At 49.5% G+C, this 9,528-nt stretch overlaps 1 protein-coding gene across 1 annotated transcript in view; it reads left to right on the top strand.

Annotated features, from left to right (window-relative positions):
- The window catches only part of TECR (trans-2,3-enoyl-CoA reductase), a 47,661-nt gene that overhangs the window by 1,428 nt on the left and 36,705 nt on the right, over window positions 1–9,528 (top strand). The window lies entirely within an intron of this gene.

The following is a 9,528-nucleotide window of genomic DNA, read 5'->3' as shown; positions in this document are numbered from 1 at the left end:
GCAGAGGTGGCCACCTCTTTACCCAGTGTTACAGCTCAAGAGGCTGGGGGGCCCAGCTGCTAAGGAGCTTAGACCTGAGTGCTACCTCTGCCCCTTTGGGGGAAGGAAAAAGTCTGGAGTGCCAGCTAAAATGTGCAGAAGGAAAGATTGAGTGAGAAAATCCCCATTTTGCAGCCAGTAGAGGAATAATTAATTCAGGCTAGGCTCCTCAGTGGGGGAGTAGATATTCACACAGTCTCGAAGGACCAGCCCACAAATTACTTGTTAATTACAGTGGGAAAAAGATACCTCAGAAAATTCACCATGGAGAAAGTTGGCAGTCACCACTTTAACCAAATGATCAAAATTAACATCATCAGGGATGGGACAGGCTGACCTCACATGCATCTCGCTGTGATGTACTGAGAAGGACCCCTGCAAAGTACTTGGTCCTGTCCAAAGTGTTTAACCTGAGTCTAATCATAAGGACACAACCAGATACTTCCCGATTAAGGGGCATTCTGCCGACAAACAAACAAAAAAACCCCAAACCAAAAAACGAAAACCAAAAGTGCCTGGACTCTTCAAACAGATCTATGTCATGAAAGGGAAAATCAATCTATTCATCGAATGAATGAAGGAGTGAATGAATGAAATGCCGGGAAACTGTTCTAGACCGAAGGAAACAAAGAGATGACAGCCAAAATCAATGTATAATCCTTGATTGGATCCTTGATAAAAATTTCAAAAAGAAAAGGATGAAACAGCTACAAAAGATATTCTGGGGATAATCGAGGATATTTGAATGTGGGTGGATCTTAGATAATATCATGTCCAGGTTAAATTTCCTGAATGTGGGCATTGCACTGTGGTTGGATAAGAGAATGTTCTTATTTGTGGGAGAAACACACTGAATTCTTTAGTGGTAAATTTGTGATGGTTGCGACTGCCAAATAGCTCAGAAGAAAATCATATGTGTATATATCTTATATACAACGTCATAATATGGTATGCATTAGTATTAATATAGAGGAGGGGAGGAGAGAGAGCGTGAGCAAATGTGGTGAAATAGTAACAATTGTCGCTGAAGCCAGGAGAGTAAGTAAGCATATGGGTATTATTTTACTGTTTTTGTGAGTTTTCTTTTTTTTCCCATACATTTTTTTATTCTCTGTTTTTGAGAGAGATGGTGAGACAGAGTGCAAGTGGGGAAGGAACAGAGAGAGAGGGAGGCACAGAATTCGAAGCAAGATCCAGGCTCTGAGCTGTCAGCACAGAACTCGACGAAGGGCTCAAAGTCATGAACTGCGAGATCATGACCTGAGCCGAAGTCGGACGCTTAACCGACTGAGCCACCCAAGCGCCCTAAGTTTTCTTTTTTTTTTTTTAATGTTTGTTTTTGAGAGAAAGAGAGAGAGAGCAAGTGGAGAGAGGCGGAGAGAGAGGGAGACACAGAATCTGAAGCAGGCTCCAGGCTCTGAGCTGTCAGCATAGAGCCCCACGTGGGGCTCGAACTCACGGACCGTGAGATCATGACCTGAGCAAAGTCAGGCGTTTAACCTACTGAGCCACCCAGGTGCCCCAAGTTTTCTTTTTTTAATGTTTGTTTGTTTGTTTATTTATTTATTTATTTATTTATTTATAAATATTTATTTATTTTTGAGACAGAGAGAGAGAGAGCATGAACAGGGGAGGGTCAGAGGAAGAGGGAGACATAGAATCTGAAACAGGCTCCAGGCTCTGAGCTGTCAGCACAGAGCCTGACGCGGGGCTCAAACCCACAGACCGCGAGATCATGACCTGAGCCGAAGCCGGACGCTTAACCGACTGAGCCACCCAGACGCCCCAATGTGTATTTTTATTTTGAGAGAGAGAGTGAGTAGGGGAGGGACAGAGAGGGAGAAAGAGAGAGAGGATCCGAAGCAGACTCCAGGCTCTGAGCTGTCAGCACAGAGCCTGATGCAGGGCTTGAACTCACGAGCCTCGAGATCGTGACCTGAGCTGAAACCAAACATCGGATGCTAACCAACTGAGTCACCCAGGTGCCCCTTCTTGTGAGTTTTCTATACCTTTGGAAATTTCAAAATAAACATTAGGGAAAAATACCCCCCAATTCCCTCCCATCTCTGGTGCAACACTGCCGTGGGCTTAATGTGCACCTTTCTGTTTGTATGTTTCCTTGAAAATGTGCCTTGTTTTATGTGAGTATTCTATTACATTTGGCTTCTTACTTTCCTTTTCCAGTTAGCACTGTATTGCTTGCTTGCTTGTTTGCTTGTCTTGCAGTAGGACTTCAGTATCCATCCGTATTGCCAATCTCTTGCGTCTGTTTTCTTCTGATTTCTACTTGATGTTCCACAGATGCATCCCTCACGTCTTACGACTCTGTCCCCTGGGGATGGACATCAGGCAGCCTCCAGCTCCCAGCACTGCAGCCTTGGACATGTCCCTTCAGAGACCTGTGTGGAAATCTCCCTAGGAGAGAGACCTGGTTGCAGAGATGCTGGATCACAGGGCACAGTCCGTTGCTGTGTGGCGTCCTGGACTAGCTGCCCCCAGCCACACCTTCTGTCAGTGCAGAGGGTCCCATGTACCCACATCTCCACCAGCTGTTAGCTTTATCCAGCTTCTGATTTTTACCACTCTGACTCGATGTCAAGTGACGTCACTACATTTCTCTGATTTCAGGTCACTTTGAGCATCTCCTCATTTGCTTGATCGCCTTCAGTTTCTCCTCTTTTGTAAATTGCCTGTTCATATTCTTTGCCCTGTTTGCACTTGGGTTGCTGTCTTTTACTCGTTGATTTGCACGTGCTCCTCATAGAATCTAGCTGTGTGTGCCCTGTCCCATCCGATCTGTCCTACATGAAATCTCTGCTCTCCACATGTAGGTATGAGCACTTGAAATACGGCAAATACAATCTGCGATGTGCCGTAAGTGTAAAATACACACCGGATTTCGGAAACTTAGTACAAAGAAAAGATGTAAAATATCGCATCTCATTAATTCATTTTTATTCTGTCTACATTATAATAATAATAATAATGTGGATGTATTGGGCTACATAAAATGTACTACTCAAATTACTTTCACCTATTTGTTTTTTGCTATTTAAAATTTTTTTTAATGTTTATTTATTTTTGAGAGAGAGAGAGAGAGAGAGAGAGAGAGACAGCAGGAGCCTGGGAGGGGCATAGATAGGGAGACCCAGAATCCGAAGCAGGCTCCAGGCTCGGAGCTGTCAGCACGGAGCCCGACACGGGGCTCGAGCTCACAAACTGTGAGATCGTGACGGGAGCCAAAGTCGCACGCTTCACCTACTGAGCCACCCAGGTGCTCCTGAGCCGTGTAACTCTCTTAACAGCCCTGTGAGGTAGGTGCAGTATGAGGCATTGCGAACATATTCTCCCAATTCTGCCATGTGATGATTCGTGTCACCATTATATCCTTTCTTGGACGAAAATTCTCAGCTGCAATACAACAGGACTTACCCGCTTGTGGTTTCCACCCATGGTGTTTCATTAAAGGGGCTCTTCTCTTAAGTCACAAAGTCATTCTTCTGTATTTTCTTCTATTCGTTCTATGGTTTTGCTTTGCTTGTGTCTTTTATTCCATCTCTCGTCCACCTCAGGTTGCGGGGTAGGATACAGTCTTTTTTCTCCATCACCTCTACTGGTCGCCGGCTGTGTGGCCCCGGGCAAGCCCCTTCGCCCTGTGTGCCTCAGTCTCCTCCTCTCTAAAATGGGAATAATAATAGGACCCACCTCCTAAAGCTGTTATGATTACGTTAGAATAAAATGAGCTCTTCTGTGTCAAGTGCCTACAGTCGTGTTGGGCAGATAGTAAATGCTCAGTGAACACCAGCTGCTATTACTGAACGGTGTTGCGGTCACAGAGATGACCTCAGTATGTCATGATAGAAACATGATAGAAATAGACACCTTTATTAAGCTCTTACTATGTGCCAGGGTCTGTGCTGCCTGCTTTTCATGAATAATCCCACTGGATATCACCCCTACTCTACAGAGGAGGAGGCTGAGGCTCAGAGAGGGGCAGCCACTAGCTCGAAGTTGAACAGTGACTCATAGGTGTGGTGTTTTCAACCCCAAGATACCCCTCTGGGTGGGTGGGGCCTGCTCTGAGCCATGGGGGACAGGGAGGACCAAGGAGGGACAATGCCCTGGCCACAGTGATCTTGGGAGTTTGATGGCCTGTGCTTGGGGTCCCCCTGTCAGCCTGGCAGGAGTGGTCTCAGTGGGACGGGCCTGGAGGGGAAGCAAAGGAGGTGGCCCTTCCCAGGCTGGGTCCTCTGGCCCCAGGTCTCTCAGACTCTGCACGAGCACCTGCCTTTTGCTGCTGGATTCTAGGATGTCATGATAAAACCCGGAAGCAGCACTGTTTTCTGGAGGGCCAATGGGCAGCTCTCTTCTTGAAATGCATCGCTGGTGATTTCCCACCACCGCCTTGACCCCTTGCCTCGTCCAGCCCCCCAAGCAGCTGACTTGTGGCATCTCTCCCAGCTCCGTTCTCTCTCCATTCCCGGACCTACAACCCCAACAGCGGCCAGAGGGCGCCTGAGAGCTCGTAAGTCAGGTCCTGCCCCCTCCTCTGCTGAAGGACCCCCCCCCCCCCAAAAAAGGCCATCTGCCCACAAAACACCCTTTGCTGAAGTAGCCCATCTGGAGTCAGGCCCAGCCATACTGATGTCCACCAATACCTTCCCAAGGAAAGCTGGGCCCCCACTGAGACAAAACACCCAGGGCCTCAGCCGGGACTTCCAGTAAAGGCAAACCAAGCTTGTCCCTCCTGACTCAGACTCTTTCAACAGGCTTCTCTCTGCCTCAGGCTTGTAGGCCTGCCTCATCAGGGCTCTGGCACCCGGCCTGTCTCACCCAGGCCAGGCCCCGCCCTACCCTGGCCTACACTCTCTGTTCCAGGCACCCGAGGGCCTCACTCCTCAGCCCAGCCTTTGTCAGCTCACACCCCTTGCGTGCCTAAGAGACTCAAGGGGTGGGGGCTTCGGCTCCCATGGCCCATCCTCGAGCTCTGACAGACTCCTGTCCCCTGGCCTGTTCCCCCAGGGCCAGGCCTCTTCCCTCCAAGCCCTACGGTCATGGGCAGTGCCTTGCCCAGTGTAGTGGGCTGAATGGTGGCCTCCCAAAGATACGTCCATGTCTCTGAAACTGTCGATGTGACCCCATTTGGAATAAGGAAGGGTCTTTGCAGAGGTAATTAAGTTAAGGATCTTGAGATGAGATCAGCCTGGATTAGGGCGGGCCCCTGAATCCAACAAGCGTCCTTATAAGAGACAGAAGAGAGGACCCAGAGACAGGCAGGGGGTGGAGGGCCCTGGGAGGGGGAGGCAGGGACTGGGGCAGAGAGGCACAGGACAGATTCTTCTTCACAGCCTCCAGAAGGAACCAACCTTGCTCACACCTTGGTTTCGGACTTTTGGCCTCCTGTCCTGTGGAAGAATGAATTACCGTTGTTTCAAGCCACATAGTCTGTGGCACCTTGTTACGGCAGCCCCAGGAACCTAAAACTTCTGACTTGGTAAGGTCTGCACTTGTGAGACGGTGAGCTTCCCGAACCCCCCCCCCTCACCCCCCGCCGCTGGGTCTCTGAGTCTCCTAGGGCTTAGTGTTGACCTGCCACTTAGGAACTGTGCCTAACGACTAAGCCATGAATCATGAAGTGGGAAAAGGACCCCAGGAAAGAGGGGCTTTTCCTGGAGCCCAAGAGAACAGCCATTTCTACCAGGAGGGCACTGGGGCAAGTGGGGCACGGGGGGGACCCTTCCCAGGGCTGGGTTGTCTTTCCTCTGCACACGCCCTAACATCAGTGGTCACAGGATAGATGTGGCCAGTCCTCTTGTCTGAATCAGTTTGTCACTCAATTACTCATTTGACAAACGCTCAGAGGGCAGTTTCTGGGTCAGGCACTGCTGTGAGCACCGGCGATGGAAAGATTGTTAGGGCACAGTTTGTGACCTCCAGGAAACTGGGGTTGGCGGGGGGCGGGGGTGGGTGGTGGCAGGGGCTTGAGGCTCTTTCCTGAGGTTGTCTCTCCTCCCTTCATGAGGGAAGATGTCTGACCGAATAATCGTAGTTTGAGAACTCAGAAATCAGACGCCCCACCCCCACCCCTCCTCGGGCAAGTGTGGGATCAGCAGACCAGGGGAGCATGCTCAGGTCGGTGCGAGAGAGCATGATGAGCACATGTACTTTAAGAACTAGATTGTAATAGAAAACACAGATACTTATTGTTTGCGCTGTGCTCTTTTCAGACAAAAGTTTGGTGCGTTGAAGTTTCGAGAGTCTGATGATCTGTCTCAGGGACTTGAAGTTATACAATCAAATGACACGCCCCACCCTCCACCCGAACAGAGGAAAATTAAGACAAAGCAAAAACCAAAATGCTTGCAAGTCCCTACCTCACTCAGGAAATGCTGAAGTCCTCCCAGTGGCCCCAGGTCCTGCACCACTGCCTCGTCACCCCCTGCCCTCGCTTCCTCCCACTCACCCCTCACTTACTCTGCTCCAGCCTCACTGGGCTCCTGGCTGCTCCTTAAATATCTCAGACACACCCCTGCCTCAGGGCCTTTGCACAGGCTGCTCCCTCTGCCTGGAACACCCTTCCCTCCATATCCACCTGAAGAAGTGACCTCCTTCAAGTCTTCGCTCAAATATCACCTTCTCGAGGAGGCGTTCGCTGTGTTTTAAAAAAAAAAAAAATGCCCCAAGGGGCACCTGGGTGGCTTAGTCGGTTGAGCGTCCGACTTCTGCTCAGGTCACGATCTCACAGCTCATGAGTTCAAGCCCCACGTCGGGCTCTGTGCTGACAGCTCGGAGCCTGGAGCCTGCTTTGGATTCTGTGCCTCCCTCTCTCTGCCCCTAACCCACTTGCATTCTGTCTGTGTCTCTCTCAAAAATAAACATTAAAAAAAAGTTTTAAAAATACCCCAAACTCTCTACCCCCATGTTTCATATTTTCATCACTCTCCCCATTATCTAGTACATTAGTTGTTTTATTTATTTATCCTTATTTTCTCCCCCCCCTCCCCCCGCGCCTCCCACTCAACTGTTAGCTCTGCCAAAGGCAGGAAGTTTTGCCGGGTTTGTTCACTTCTGTGTCCCCAGCATTAAGCACAGGGGCTGGGTCCACAGTAGGTGGTCAATAAATGTTGATGGAATGAACAATACTTACGACGTGTCAGGTGCTATGCTGTGTACCTCAATAATTAATAACTAATAATATTTAAGGCGTGGGACATGGGGCGCCTGGCTGGCTCAGTCAGTAGAACATGGGACTCATGATCTCTGGGTCGTGAGTTCAAGCCCAGTGTTGGGTGTAGAGCCTCCATAAAAAAAAAGAAAAAGAAAGAAAAGAAAAGAGAAAGAAAGAAAATTGAAGAAAAAGACAACCCGGGACAGGCTTTCAACTAAGTGCTTTAGAAATATTTGCTCATGTTAATTGCACACTTGCTCTGTGCCAGGTCTGTGGCACAGAGACCTCAGGGGTTAACTGAGTTTTGGCCTGGGGGCAGTGAGAAGGGAGAGCTAGCTGGGACCATCTTGTTTTACAAGGGAGGAAACTGAGGCTTTGAGAGGTTTTGCCATTTTCTCACGGGAATGCACCGAGCAGAACTTGAACTCAGCACCCCCTTGAGTGTGCACAGAAGCCAAGTTCATAATTTCATGTGCTCTTCTTCCCTGCTGCATTAACTTACCCACTCTTCACTTGGAACACTATAAAGTCTGTGCCTCGTTTGTGTCGTTCTTTTATTTAAAAAAAAAATTTTTTTTTTAACGTTTTATTTATTTTTGAGACAGGGAGAGACAGAGCATGAACAGGGGAGGGTCAGAGAGAGGGAGACACAGAATCTGAAACAGGCTCCAGGCTCTGAGCTGTCAGCAGAGCCTGACGTGGGGCTCGAACTCACGGACTGCGAGATCACGACCTGAGCCGAAGTCGGCCGCTTAACCGACTGAGCCACCCAGGCGCCCCTGTGTCGTTTTTTTAAAGGAGGCCACTGAGACTCGGAGCAGTAAAGTCACATGCCCAGGGATACACAACAGCAGAGTGACAGAGTTGGGATTCAAGGGGCGAGGGGGCTGCTCCGCTCTGGAGCCTCGTGCTCTGCATCTTTAGAGTGAGCTGGTTGTCACATTGAGATTGCAATGGGAGTGATCCTGCTTCAGGTACAGCTTCCTCAGGGTGCGCTGAATGTCTCAGGGGATCCCCTGGCAAGTGGACTCCTGGAGCTCAGCTGAGAGCACTCACCCCCAAAGGCTTTTGGGGTTTCCAGCTGTGGAATAAGAAACCTTCACATAATAACTGGCACACAGTGCTTATTCTTTTTATTTTTAATATTTATTTTTTGAGAGAAAGAGCAGGGGAGGGGCAGAGAGAGGAGGACGGAGGATCCGAAGCAAGCTCCTCACCGACAGCAGCGAGCGAGCCCGATGTGGGGCTTGAACTCATGAATCGCGAGAGCCAAAGTTTGATGCTCAAACGACTGAGCCACCCAGGCGTCCCTCATATGGTGCTTCTTCTCTGCTGGGTCCTGGTGTGTGTGTGTGTGTGTGTGTGTGTGTGTGTGTATTATCTCCATATCCAGAAAACCCTTACAATCCTAGAAGAGGTACTGTTATTATGCCTGTTTTACAGTTGAAGAAACGGAGGCACAGAGAGGCTGAGTCACCTGACCAAGGTCACACAGCTAGCAAGTGGTTGTCCTGGACTCGAATCTGGAAGCAAGAACAATGGCTAGGGGAGAGGTAGGGGCCACCGAACACCGTTCTGGATCTTCACATCCAGCTAGGTAGTCCTGGCAGGATAAAGGCACACTCTAACAGGAATGAGGAAGCTCGCTATTTCCACCACACGTGAGGGGGAAAATGCAGAGTGCACAAAGGAAAAATTGATTTGTGCAGCGACTCAGGGAAGGTACCTGAGAAACTGGGGACATTCGTTGGGGGTGGACTCGAATAGCAGGGTGGAGGGGAGGATTTTCATTCTGTCCCCTCCAGAGTCTAGTACTGTGATTGATTACCTGGGCAAAAACAGACTGACATCTTAGAAATTATGCTTAAACAGCCTCTGGAGAAAATGCGCACACAAAAATCGTTTTTCTTTTTCTAAAGGGAAAGCCCTCGTGATGCCGTGGCCAGTCTGTACAGGGACAGCAGCTAAGGGAACTGCAGGCCTGGAGGAGGGAGGGGACTCCGCTTCTGTCCACAGGCCAAACGTGCATCTTGGGTTTTGCACTGTTTAAGTGATGTTAAAACATGACTGCTGGGCTGGTGGGTTAAGACGCAGCTCCACACGGACTGACATGGAAGTTCTGGAATGTGCTCAGAGTCCGTGTGGGAAAGAAGAAATCCCCTAAAGGGAAGCCAAGGAAGCGAGGGAGGAGTTTCTTGGGAGATACACCAAACCTCAGGACACACACACACACACACACACACACACACACACACACAGAGGCGTGCGCCAGGCCCCCTGTGGCAAAACAACGCAGTGTCAGAGGGGCCGGTTTTCTGTCC

This window comes from Neofelis nebulosa, chromosome 4, assembly GCF_028018385.1.
Source record: "Neofelis nebulosa isolate mNeoNeb1 chromosome 4, mNeoNeb1.pri, whole genome shotgun sequence".
NCBI classification, from domain to species: domain Eukaryota; kingdom Metazoa; phylum Chordata; class Mammalia; order Carnivora; family Felidae; genus Neofelis; species Neofelis nebulosa.
Note: the sequence above shows the minus strand (reverse complement) of the source record. Positions and strands in the feature narration are given on the sequence as shown.